This window comes from Manis javanica, chromosome 9 (genome assembly GCF_040802235.1).
Source record: "Manis javanica isolate MJ-LG chromosome 9, MJ_LKY, whole genome shotgun sequence".
Lineage (NCBI taxonomy): Eukaryota > Metazoa > Chordata > Mammalia > Pholidota > Manidae > Manis > Manis javanica.
The window spans coordinates 110,052,412-110,065,763 of record NC_133164.1 but is presented as its reverse complement, the minus strand read 5'-3'; the positions used below and the strand labels follow the sequence as shown (position 1 = coordinate 110,065,763).

Here is a 13,352-nt window from a genome sequence, read left to right as displayed (position 1 = left end):
CTATCACTGTAGAATTAGTTTCGTCTGTTCTAGAATGTCATAGAAGTAGAATCATACAGTAATAAGTTGTTCTGAGTTTAGCCTCTTTCATTTAACATAATGTTTTAAAATGATTGATTCCGGTTGTTGTGTATATTCACAGCTTGCTCTTTTCTGAAACTACCAAGTCATATGCCATTGTATGAATATACTACAATTTGTTTATCCATTTATCTGTGGATGGACATTTGGATTGTTTCCAGTTTTGGCTCTGATTTAACTAGGCAAGGAAAGTCTTTTTAATAAAAATGCTGAACTACTGGATATATGCGTGGAGAAAAATTGAACCTCTATCCCTAGCTCACTCCATTTACAAATCTAATTCCAAATGGATCATAGGCCTACATGTAACACCCACAGGCGCAGAGCTGCTAGAACGAAGCACAGTAACTGCAAGACCTTGGGGCGGGCAGAGTCCTCAGACAGAATACAAAAAGCACTAACCATTAAAAAAGTAAGTTGGACTACAACAAAATTTTAAATTTCAGTTCAGGAAAAGATACCATTAAAAACATGAGTAAGCAAACCAGAGACTGGGCAAAAGTGTTTTGCACCACCTACATTTGACAAAGGACTTGTATTCAAATTATATAAAGAATGGCTATAAGTCAATAATAAGAGAACCCAATTTAAAATGGCAGACAACTTGAACGCTTCAGAAGAGATGCACAAATGACCAATAAATTCACAAAAAAGTGCTCAACATCTTTAGTCATCCAGTTTTCAAAAATTCATTTGGTCAGTCATCCAAAGATTTTCTCATTCCCACTATTACACTGGAAGAACTAGATATAAAATGCTAAGCAGAAATGCACTGGGTATTTGAAGACTTCATCCTACAGCCCCCTCAGTCTGCATGATCTCTGCTTATGAATTACGAAGCAGATCCTAGAATTGCTGAGGTGATCGGGCCTGCAGCTGCCAGTGCCCTTCTTTGTGAGGTTCAGGGCTGCCAAATAAAAAACTCAGAGTCTGCAGCCTCAGGCCATATACGGGGGAAGAAGGGAGTGGCATGTGGGCTGCAGGGGGAGCAGGGGCAGAAAGCAGTGACAGATGCATAAGGGCTCTATCAATACCAGGATGATTTTCTTCCTTTGTGAAGTACAGGCTTGGGGTAAGTTTTAAAAGCAGAATAAAATCAAAATCTCCAAAAGGCTCACCTTTCATCACTAACCATTTTAAAGTGAAAACAGAGCTTCAATGCTTCCTTCATGTGACCAGACTCTAGGTTCCCTAAAGAGTAACAATGTTTTTAATTCGTCAATGCAACTACTTATTGAGTACCTACTGTGTGTCTAGCACTGCTATAAGCATGGTAAAGGCACAGCTCCATGGTACACATAATCATGGAGCTTGAAAGACTCTTAACAGGCTGTTTTTCATCGAATTCATTGCCCATCCATAGAGGGTAGCTAAAGAGAAGGAGTTCTCGCTGCATGCTGTATGAAGAAATCACAGTGACAGAAGTGCCCCTAGCCCAGAGCATGGAAGCATGAGAAGTCTGATGTTGTTAGCCAAGTGTTTTGTATTGCTCACTGAGGCTGGGAAACCGCTGGGATAAGGAACAAACGTCTTTTTTGGATCTCAATTAAAATCTGATTGAGATTCAATTCAGGTGTAAGTAGAGTCCCTGCCTTTTAACTGCATTTTAAGGACTGCTGCCAAGTGGCAGAGGAAGAGATGTGCTAAGGAGGGAGGCTCTTGACTATGGTATTAACACAGTAGTGTGGAATAACCGTGGGACACAGTGACACGTGATTACATCTCATCATTAGGGTGTGAGGGCTCCCACGTAAATAGATTTATCAGGTAACTGTTATCTATTTAAAAGCAAGTTTAAAAATCTAATAATACATTTTATTTAACTCAATACACCTAAAAATATATCATTCTAACATGTAATCAGTATGAAATTTATTAATCATGTGTTTTTACATTCTTCTTTTTTTTTGTACCAAGCCTTTAGAATCCAGTGTGTATTTTACCGGCACAGCATCTCTCAACGTGGATTGCATTTCAAGTGCTCAGTAGTCACATAGGGCTCATGGCTGGCTACCATGCTAGACAGCGTAGACATGGACCCTCACTGCTCATGCTTGACCTAACACTGCCTTTGCTCATGTGTATTTTCTCTTTAAGATTGCAACTACTTACAGGCAAGGTGGGCGTCTATTTAAAATTGTCACTGCCATAGTACCTGGCTCAAAGGGCTGCTTGTCAAAAACTGGTGAACTAAAGTTAGTTGAATAAGAGCTTATTGATTCACTGATTGTCTAATTTCGTCCCATGAATTTTTACTCAAAATATTACTATTTTTTTAAACTGTCATTTAAGCATGACTTAAGTAACATTTTCTTCTCTGCTTGGTTATCTTGGGTGTATGTTGAAACGCTTCTTCGGCATTGGGCTTCTTTGCTTTAGAGGCGGCTGCTATTCTCCCTTAAGTCAGGGATGAGTGTATTCCATCACTCCGCCTCTTCGTCCCTCCATGCGCTGCCTGCTAGGCGTGGTCCTAGACAGGGGGAGAACAGAATTAATAACTGGGGACAGATGCCGCCTGTGTTTCCCACACCTGCCAGATAGAATCCCCCAGAGTACTTGTTAGAGACACAAATGATCAGTAAAAGCAAAAAAGGTTTAACATTTCATCATTTTAGTTTAGGAAATTTTCAAAAATGAAACAATACTGCATACTATTTTATCATTTACAAAATGTATCTGAGTTTGACCTCTTTGATCCTTAGAACAACCTTAAGAGGTCTGGATGATGAACATTAGGTTCTCCACTTGTCACATGAGGAATCTGAGACTGGGTACCTTTGGGTGGGTTGCCGGACGTCACTCAGTTAGGAAGTAATGGTTATATTTTTGAACACAGGTCTTATTGTTTGATTCCAAGTGTTTCCCAAATGTTTAAGCCAAACAGTTTATAATTAGAGATTGTTTCCACCAAATACTCAAATTATATTGGGTCAAATCCTGTCTTGGTAATTGTCAGGAATGAGCAGTCTGTAGTGTGTCCTGCAGAGAGTTCTGTGAGGTCCCGTGCTTCCCACTTGTCCAAGTGCGGGTCGCCCCTAAGCCTCCACTTAGCCTAGATGGGATGTCACCCCACCTCTCCCTTTCCCAATAACCACCTGGGGAGCTCACTGCTCCACTGAACAGCTCTTCCCTCTGCTGCTGGCCCCTCATAGCACCTCTCTGGCCATCTCCTTTCCTACTCTCCCTAAAGCATCTCAGGGGGCCAGATGGTCACTTGCAACCAACTTTTACTGAGATGTTGCTCAAGGGACAGAAAAAACATACAACCCAAACAACAGCTGGTAACTTCAAATAGATGTAGCTACACACTGATCTTCCAGTCTGGACCCATTGTCAGTTCCTAACTATAATTAGTTAGTGTAGGGAAACTGGAAGTTCCCATGGCCAGGATCCTCACCTGACCATAATCCACTTGATGCTGTAACTGGCCTGTGTAGGCTAATGCTTCCACACCTATTGGCAATGAGCCATTATTGCCGGTGTTACTATATAAAGAGCTCCACCCAGCGCTGTGTCCTGAGGCTGAGATGGAGATGGATTGTGAACTTGTCCAAGGCAGATGGGATTCCAGCACTCAACCTGCCACCATGAAAATAAAGCTTGGTATAAACCCTTTTACCCCCAACATTCTGTTGTTGTTATTTGGTCTCAACAAATCCAGGGTGAACTTGCCCGGGGGCAATCCCCCTCAGGTGAGACAATTCTCAACCTACTTACAAATGTAAGGGCCAGCCGCCACATTGTTATACATGAGGTCCAGAAAAACTGACATGAAAGGGCAGGGAAAGAATAGATTTTTCCTGCCCTTTGTCTAAAGCTCACCATCCAGGTTCTCATTTCCTGACCTAACTTTGGCCTAGTAGGCTTGACAGTGGGAATGGCCGCTCATTTCAGGGAAGTCCCTCCCCACCCCCGACAAAAGTTGCATCATGGCCTTGAGCAGGACAAATGAAAACCAGGAAGCGAGAACCCAACATCCCTATGTACTAGGGTATTCAGACTTTAACGACCCTGTATCCAAGATATGTCTGTTTTCTTTGCACCAGCTTTCCTTTTGTACAAGGTCAAGTTCAAGTCTGCAGAGTCCTCCTGTTCCCATGGAAACTCAGATCTGGATCTCCTGCTTGTTCAATAACACACAGCTCCCAAGATCAGGCAATATCATAAATGCATCTAACTGGTGAGAAAAAGAAAATTTCCTCTAAGAAAACAACAAATCTCTGCCCAAAAATGACAGTTTGCAAAACCAAGAAATACCTTTCAGGCTGAGAAATCTGTGTTTGAATCACTTTGCCTGGCCCAACTTTTCTCCCCGAAAAAGGTCTGTGCACCACCAGCTCTGTGTTTGCTTTACCCTCAGTGAGAGACTTTCTCTGACAAAAAAGGCAGTTTGACCCAGTGAGAAATTTAATATCCACCTTTATTTATTAAGTGGTTGTGTATTAGGCACTAGCCCAGTGGTTCTCAACCTTGGCTGCATATTGGAATTACCTGGAGAGCTTTAAAAACTCCCGGTGCTGGGCTTCCACTTCCAGAAGATTCTGATGTAACTGGTCCTGGCTATGGCTTGGGGATCAGGATTTTTAGAAGCTCCCCCAATGATTCTAACATGCAGGTAGCTTCTGCTCCATTGGCTAAGTGACTTCTTTCCGAGGTGAGCGTCATTGCCCTGTTGGGCCATCTTCCTCTCCCCATGGCACCTAACAGCCATTTCCACCTCCAGGGGGAGTCTTCAAAGTTTTCCTTTATCTAGTCTACTTTTTGCTACTTGGAATATTTAAGTCTTTACATATGCTCTTTTGGACCTTTCTCTTTGGAATAATGGACAGAACATATAATTAGAAAGATTAAGCCCTTGGGCCAGAATCGGATATTGCAGACAATAAACTTTCACTGGTCATTGACATGTAATCAAATCTTGATGTTCAAAAAATCTGAGCGTCTTCCTAGACCAGAATTACCTCCTGAGCTATGGAAGTCACAATCTGCTCCAAATACTGATTCCTCCTTGATCTTCCAGACTTGAAACTTGGGATTCCTCTGCAGCACAGAAGTCAGATCTAGCAGTCCAAAGACTAGAGTTGTGGTTCCAGTATATCATTGCTTGCTGTGTGACTTTGGGTGATTCAATTAATCACTCTTGGCTCTAGATACCTCATTTTAAAGTTTTCAATAATACATGCCATAAACTTAATGATTCATAGAGGGTTTTTGTGATCATTAGCTAAGAAGGATGGTCAATGAATGTTTTTTGCAAGTTTAACTCTAGTTTAAGTTTTTAGAATCAGATATGGGGATTATTAAAATTTACAGAAGTCTCCTATAAGGCTCAAATAGTATAATATTTAAATTAAGGGTAGGTTTCTTTTGTAGTAAATTTATTTTGGATTAGGATTGGAAAAGTGTGAAAAGACACAGTGTTATAGGGAAGCAAAGTTCAATCTTCCTAATGGAAGATAAAGGTTTCCAGGAGCTACTGAGGGTCTAGACAGCCCTCCCCATGATACCTGCCACATGCAAGGGAAAAATACCCAGCAGTGAGCACAGCAGCTCCCAAGGTTAAATGACCAGAACATAGTTTTGTAAAGCAACTCAGGTTGTTGATGACATGGTCTACTAGAAGCGTGTCGACCCAAAGTTCTACCCACAGAAAGAACAAAGCTCTTCAGGCCTGGGGAGGGCTTGTGGCAGAGATGAACCCTCACAGTGTCAGAGGACCAGTTCATTTTTAGATGTCCAGGGCTGACAAAGGAAAATCAGACAGAGAAAAGAAAAATGAACTGTCACTTGGTATCAGGACCATCCCATTGTTCTTTCTCCCTTCCTTCATACTCAGACTTGAGGCTTCCCTCTCCCCCTCCGCTCAGCAGTTGTGATCCCTGCACCAGGGGGCTGGGAGGGGGTAGCAAGGTGGCCCAAGAGAGGGCTCCTGGGACCTCAAGGAGAGAAGATATTAAAGGATCCACACAGTGTGGGGAGAGGGGTGACAGAGTGACAGGAGCCAAGTGTACCCGTGAGGGACCCTGGCACTACACGCATGAACTGCCCCCATTCCCTTTCAGGGAACCTAATCTTCTGAGCTGCCTTCCTCCCACCTTCACAGGCTGCTGCAGCCAGTGACTCCCCCTGGCACAGACCTCCTGTGCAGTGGGCTCCCTCCTACCTAACCCTCCTTCCTTCCCTCTCTCCTTTGGGGAGTGAGGGACAGATCAGAGTCCTTCTCTGAAGGTTAGCCCTGTCTACTTCCATCACTTGTCCCCCTTATCATTTGTAGATGTGTCCCTGGTAAGCCTCCTGCACGTCTCCTTCCACCTTGGTGTCTGCTTCTGGAAGGACCCAAACTGGCACAGACCTCCTGGATCATCCCAGGGGCTGCCTGTGGAAGCTGCCCAGGGTACATGCAGGGGCTCCTTCGCGCTTGCTCTTCCAAAATTACCCTCCCCCCTTGTGCAAAATAAAAGGATGCTTCAGCCCATCCAGAATCTTACTATGAACAGAACATCACACTGGGGGTATTACAAACATGCCAGGTGCCAAGCAAAAGGACAATGTGAAATATCAGCACTGACCTCTTTTAATCAAGACACTACTGTGGGGGGAGTTTCCCTTGAGCTTCTTAGGGTCCCTGGCTGGTTCTGAAAATTAAACTGACAGAGACAGATTAACAGGAGAAAAGCATACAAACTTACCGAATCAGAGTTTACCATGATGTGGGAGGCTCCATAGGGTAATGAAGTCCCAAATAAATGATTAAACCTGAGTGATTTTATGCATGGTCTGATGAGGAGTGGACAGTCACGGAAAGAGGTGAGAGGGCGGAGTCTGAGGTAAATGCAATCCACTGGGAAACTCAGCAGGGCCTGTTTGTTCCGGTTCCTCTGCTGTAGGGAGGGCGCCTCTCACTTGAGGGTCTATGACCTGCTAGAGGGTCAGAAAGGCGTTCCTGCACCTGCCGTTTCTCAAATTCTCAAAGGCCTTCAGCTTGAAATATTCAATATGTATCTTGAGGTAGCGTATCCTGAACCCCATCACTACAAACTGGTCCGGCCTTAAGTATACTGCTGTTAAGAGTCAGTCCTTGGCATAATCAGTGGGGTGTGATGGCGCATGTCGTCATGTCCTTGTTTCAAACTCACTGGAGACAGCGGTAGCCGAAGTGATGGCAATCTTCACCTACATAATCCTGAGGGGCAATGAGAAGGTCCCTCACGGACCTCCAACCACCAGGAGCTTGGCTGATTACAGGTTCAGTTACCGCCCTCTGAAATCCATTGCCATACCTCCCATGGGCCACACTCAACCTGCAGCTGCGTGTGGCCAGGATAAGTAGACCCAGTCCTGGGAGGCTCAGGACCCCTCTGACGGTCCCGCTTTGGCTGCAGAGCTCTGTGATGGCCTTGCTGAGCCTTCCTTAGACTGCAGCCTAGGACGTTTCCACGCTCTTTCATGTACAGCCCTGGGCTTGTATCATGTCTGAGAGGTCTCCCTGTCTTCCTCTGCCTCCATTTTCTTTCACCCTATTTTCCTCAAAGTCTTTGCACATTGAACCCCTCTACCATCTGCACGCTGGAGAATCCCTGCTGACACACCTCACTTCTCCCACTGTGTCCACCTTCTACCCTAGTTGTCAAAGACTGTTCTGCCCCTTAGAGGGGGCCCCCTGGCGGCAGCTGAGCCACACCGCACCCGTGTCCATGTTCACCGCAGGCTCTGCACCTTAGCTCTCCATCTAACGAGCGCAGGTTGCTGTCAGGGGGGACACGTGTCAGTGAGTTTACTTGAATTAAAAAACAAAGCTAGACTTTTTTGTAACAGAATGTAAGTCTGATCTGGCTGACTTGTTGAGGACTGGCCTTTGGATTACATGGCAGGCATTTTCTATATATTGAAAGAGCTAAATCTGCAACTCCCAGATTTGGGGGAAAAAACACATTTAAGCACATAATTTTCAAATTATATTTTTAATTACATTGATAAACAAGAATGGAATTTTATGATATTTCAGTTTCCCACTCTTTACTGAGTATATCAGAAATGAAAATATGCTTCTAAATCAAGAGTAACTGGTATAACTGAGTAAACTTGGTAAAATGTTTTGGTATACTTCCTAGAGAGTGAGAAAAACAAATGACTCCAATGACTGGGTAACAAATCCTTCACAAGGCTTCCAATTCTCTGGGCCTTGAGCAAAATTAATGGAGTGAGCGCTTAACTGAGCTGTCAACTGATAGACAAAAATCTGACTTGGGGCATTTGCCTTCTCAGGAGATCAGGGAATTGAGTGCCGCTATTATAAGAGAAACCGTCTATTCCCACTTACCCACTAATGTAAACCAGGGTTTGCCAGCCCTTGAATTATAAAATAAAGGATAAGAATACAATTGTTGCAAAGAGAGGGACTGGTATCAGGTGCAGGGCTTTCTCCTGGGATAATAGAAACGTTTAATATTGATTCCAGTGATGGTTGCACAATGCTGAATATGCTAAAGACCAGTGAATTGTATGTTTTCTATGGGTGAACTTTATGGTATATAAATTACATCTCAGTCAGGTTGTTAAAAATAATAGACGAATCTGGGTGGGAGATATATGGGAACTCTATACCATCTTCTCACTCTGTCTATAATTCTAAAAATCTAAGAATAAAATTAAAAATGTATTTAAAGAAAAAAAAAGAATACAATTGTTGCTAAACCCAAAATACATAAGCTCATTGGAAAAAACAATACACACTCTCATCTAGCTCACTGAAATATGCATTTCACATACGATTTTACTTTTCCTGCATCATTCCAATCCCTGCCTCCATCTTCATATTGCCTCCTCCTTTGTGTGTGTCAAGTCTCCCTCAGCCTCCGTTTATAAGGATAATTTTGATTGCCTGTAGGACACAAATAACGCAGGACAATCTTCCCATCTCAAGATTCTCGACATTCCCATCCTGACCATTCACATCTGCGAAGACCCTTTATACAAATAATGAAACATTTAGAGGTGTCAGGAAGTAGGACCTGGTATCGTTGAGAGCCATATGTAGTCTACCACACCTGTAAAGTGACATTACCCAGCATGTGATAAGCTGTCCATTCACAAATGAAACTTACCCACTGTGTGGCCCCTGGTCACAGTGTTCCCTCATGGGCTTGGCCTCTGGGTTCCTCAATGGATAGCGCCACCTTAAACCACCAATAACACTCAACCTGATGGCCCTCTAACACTCCAGGTGTCGACCTGAGATAGAAATTTGGAGGGAAATGTTTCAGACACTTGATACTGAAGGGAGGAGGTATGGATGGAAATAGGCAATGGGTTCCAGAACTTGGTCTGGGAAGGAATGGTGTGGGTCCCCAGGGGAGCAAAAAGGACTCATTCATCAAATACAGCTCCATTCCTGGAAGCCTAGGTGTCCTCAAGGGGTTCTGTATAGAAGTGGGATGATTATCTCGGCCAAAGGACAGCTCAAAAGGGGCCCAGTGGGTAGGACAGTCTCTAGCCATGTCTCCAAAACCCACCACAACACCCTGAAGAGTAGGAAGAAAAGAGGGGAAAAGCAGAGGAGAACTGAGCCCATGCTCCATTTTTGGATTTTGTTGCAGAAGACAAATAATAAGAAAGACTGTTTGCAAAATCTTGATGGAGAACCTACTTCTATGTGGTGCTTCTAATCAACAAGTGGATCTGAGGTGCAGTTATTTGATGTGAAGGTGCAATTATTCAGTGTCTTTCGAAAGAGCCAGGAAAATGGTACCTATTTTTGAAAACTTACCTGCAAACGGTAAGCTCCATTAAATATTTATTAACGTGTTGGTGTTTCCAGTTGAGAAAAAAGGGCTTCAGCAGTGCAAGGCACTTTTGACTTCGGGTAGGTGGTGGATTCTGTCCAGGCATTTGGTGCCCGAAGTGCTCTACGCCAGGCAGCTTCACATTGTGTTTGGATTGATGCTGAACTCTCTTGAACTGACACTGACAGTGGAAAAAGGGTTTCCTTTTGGGTTTTAAGAGCATCATGTCTATCATTTTGAAGTGTTCAGTCCATTCTGAGTCAATCAAATAATTCAAAGAAATGACTCAATGCTTTCTTCTTTAGTCGTCTTTTTAATTATTTATTTTCTCAACCTTTCCACTTTGCATTTTCTTATTATCTACTACTTCTCATACATACGTGTGCACACGTACATGCACACACACGCACACACACACGCACACACACAATATGCTATCCCTCATAATGTGGTGCCAGATGCAGTATGACTGGTAGGCAACTACAGTTCCCTCTTTATATTAGATATTAAGGGTCCTCTGGGTGCAAGTGTTTGGATAATGATTTTAATCATGTTGGGTCTGAAAGAGCAGTGAATACTACAATCCTTACAGAACCAGACCACCAGAACCACTGAGCATTCCTCCCTGTCAGAGAGAGTACAGAGCCAAATTCTAGGCCTGGCTCTGACACTAATTTACTGTGTGACTTCTCTGCCCATGGGACTGAACCCCAGCTATTTTCTCTGCCTTGAGCTTTGTGCATCACTGTCATCTGAGACTATTCTACCTGAATAGTCATTCATCCCAGCATTCCTGTCCTTCCTTCAGGGATGTCTTTCCTGCCCCTGAGTCCCATGTGGATTTTCCTGTTACATTCCCCCAGGCCCTAATCACCCATCACCCCATTCGTTTGTTCATCTGAGTACCTACTGTATGCCCCTCAATGTGCTATGTGCTGGCCATGCAGCATGGAAAGAAGAATCCCCACCTTCAGGGAGTGGGGAGGGGATGGCAAACCATACATACCAACCCCACACCTGACAGAGTTCCACCATGGTAAGGGCACCAAAGGAAAGAGTGGGGTGTGGTGAGGAAATTCTCCAAGGGACATGATGGGGCTGACCTTGACCTCAGGTCCCACCTGAAGAGGAGAGAGCCGGTGACCATTCTTGCCCAGGGCCCTGTCCCGTGGCTCTTGCTCTGGCCCTTTCATTAAACACCATGAATGAGGTCCCCAGAGGGCCAGCACATGCTGTGGCTCTTCCCCCAACTGTGGGCCTTGCCAGTCCTGGATGCTGCCTGCTCTGTGGTAGGCATGGGCTTTGTACTAGGATCAGGCTCTTCTGGGAGGTCAGGAGATTTCTGACAGGGATCAGCGTAAGGACGAGGGGGTTCACGACTGAGAGCAGGCTGTGGTGGGTGATCCAGGAATCAGCTATGGAGCAGGAACAGGACGCTAAGGAAGGAAAGGCCTGTGAGAATGTTATTGGCGGTAGGTTACCGGTTTCACAAGTACTGTCAGGATGGTGGCCGGTGGCCGCTCCTGTGCTGTACCCTCTGTCCCCTGACGGCAGCTTGTAGAGCTACAGCTAATGAGACAAAGTGAACCCCTGGAGTGCTCCGTCTTCTGGCCGTTTTGATCGGGCCCATCCCAAGGAGGACCACCCAGGATTTTTCTCCATTGTTTTCCAAGTTGGAGCTGAGGAAAAGAATCCAAGTCGGGCTTCAACTGTGTGGGAGAGGCCTGCACAGGTTTCCCCAGTCTGCAGGGAGGAAAAGGAGAGAAGAAAGTTGTGAGGAAAAAGCAGCACAGATCCACCTGAGAGAGAGAGGGAGTGATTAGTCCTGGGGTCATTCAAATCCCTGGCTCTAGGCAGTCCTGAGACCCAGAAGGAAACTCTCTATTCTCACTATGCCTTGATTGCTCAATGTCTTTAAAGAAAAAAAATCCTTCCTCTCTTTAAACTGGATTGGTTGGGGTTTTGTTACTTAATATCCCAAAGAGTCCAGGCAAGGCCCAGATTAACCTGCTGCAGGGCAAGAGACAAGGCCAGGACCCACACAGAGATCCAGGAAATGGCACTAAACACTCAGGGGCACGGTTCAGCTGTCTCCCATCTCAGTAATTATTGTTTCAGAGAAATTATTCAAATTAATATCTCACAAATACCAAATGTTGACCTTAATTATTTTTATTATAATATTAATTCAACATAATTGAGCAAATATTTCCTAAGCACCTCTTAAGTATCTAGAACATAATCCTGTTCTAGGAACCTGAGACAGACAATGGCCTAGGAAGTCAGAAACCTCTATTCCCCACTCCAACTGGGGATAAATAAGCTTGAATATGTATAAATCATATCTATTATAATCTCTTTTATCTCCTTTTGCTTTTAGCTCTTCTATAAACTGCAAAACCAAACGCATTTACAAATTTTTAAAAAGCTATAAAAATATCAAATTCAAATTAACAGCATGATTTCATGTGGCAAATGTTATTATTGTGCTAAAATTAAATTGCTTCCCCTTGGGTTTAATTGTAGAAAAATAGAGCTTACAGTCTGATTCTATACTTCATCTTTTTCTGTGTTTTAACCTTATGATGCTAATGATTAAGTGCATCATAAAGGGTGGCATAAATATGTTCAAGACTTTGCTAGTTTAAGATATAAGCCTTCATAACACCAAATCTTCTTCAAATGCTGGTTCTAGTCCTGGCTCACCTGATTATTTTGTAAAGCGACCTTATTTATCCAAAGATAAGGCTAGCCAACTTGAATTACTAAATTAAGCATTGAATCAGTAGCTATGCCACATATTGCTAGTACTAACCACAGAACCATTTTCTCTTTTCCTAATTACTACCACACTTATTCCTAATAAACTGTTTGATAACTGGCAAGCATCTTTACCTGCGATTATGATGGTTGTTAATATGTAGTAAGTACCAGGAACTGTTTGTTCTAAATGCTCTTGGGGAATCAAGTCAACCAAGCCTCCAACAACATTTCAAAACAGGTACTTCTGCTGGTCTCACTGTGCAGATGAAGGAAACTAGAGACACAGGAAGGTTAGGTAACTTGCCCACAGTCGGCCCCAAAGTAAATGACAGTGCTGGGATTTGAACCCAGGCCAGTCTGGCTGGAGAGACTAGTCTACATCTCCCATGACACTGCCATTGAAGGAACTGCTAACCACCACAGTGCGGGTTCTTTATACCGTCATGATGACTATACTGGGTGCCGTGTCATGACTCCATTCTGTCACCAGTTTTCTCTCTTGGTACAACTGAGAAACATCCATTTACCCATCAGAGCTTTATGTCATTTGACCTCTATTGGGCTAGAACAGATTTTTTTTGAAAAGGTGATTGCAAATTCCGGCACTAAAATCCCATAAGTCAGGGACTGACAAACTATGAACCACGAGCCAAATCCTGCCTGGTGCCTGATTTTGTAACAAAAGTTTGATTGGAACACAGCCACACCACTCATGTATGTTGCTTA

At 43.7% G+C, this 13,352-nt stretch overlaps 1 long non-coding RNA gene across 2 annotated transcripts; it reads right to left on the bottom strand.

Annotated features, from left to right (window-relative positions):
• Positions 1-1,799: 1,799 nt before the first annotated feature.
• On the bottom strand, positions 1,800-13,006 carry LOC140843448 (uncharacterized). Of its 2 annotated transcripts, XR_012121228.1 has the most exons (4): positions 12,759-13,006; positions 9,848-11,606; positions 9,186-9,312; positions 1,800-2,551 (listed from the first exon to the last, which is right to left on the bottom strand). It is a non-coding gene; the product is annotated as an uncharacterized lncRNA (long non-coding RNA). The 2 variants fall into 2 exon arrangements; XR_012121227.1 differs by having other exon boundaries at positions 9,186-11,606.
• Positions 13,007-13,352: the final 346 nt, after the last annotated feature.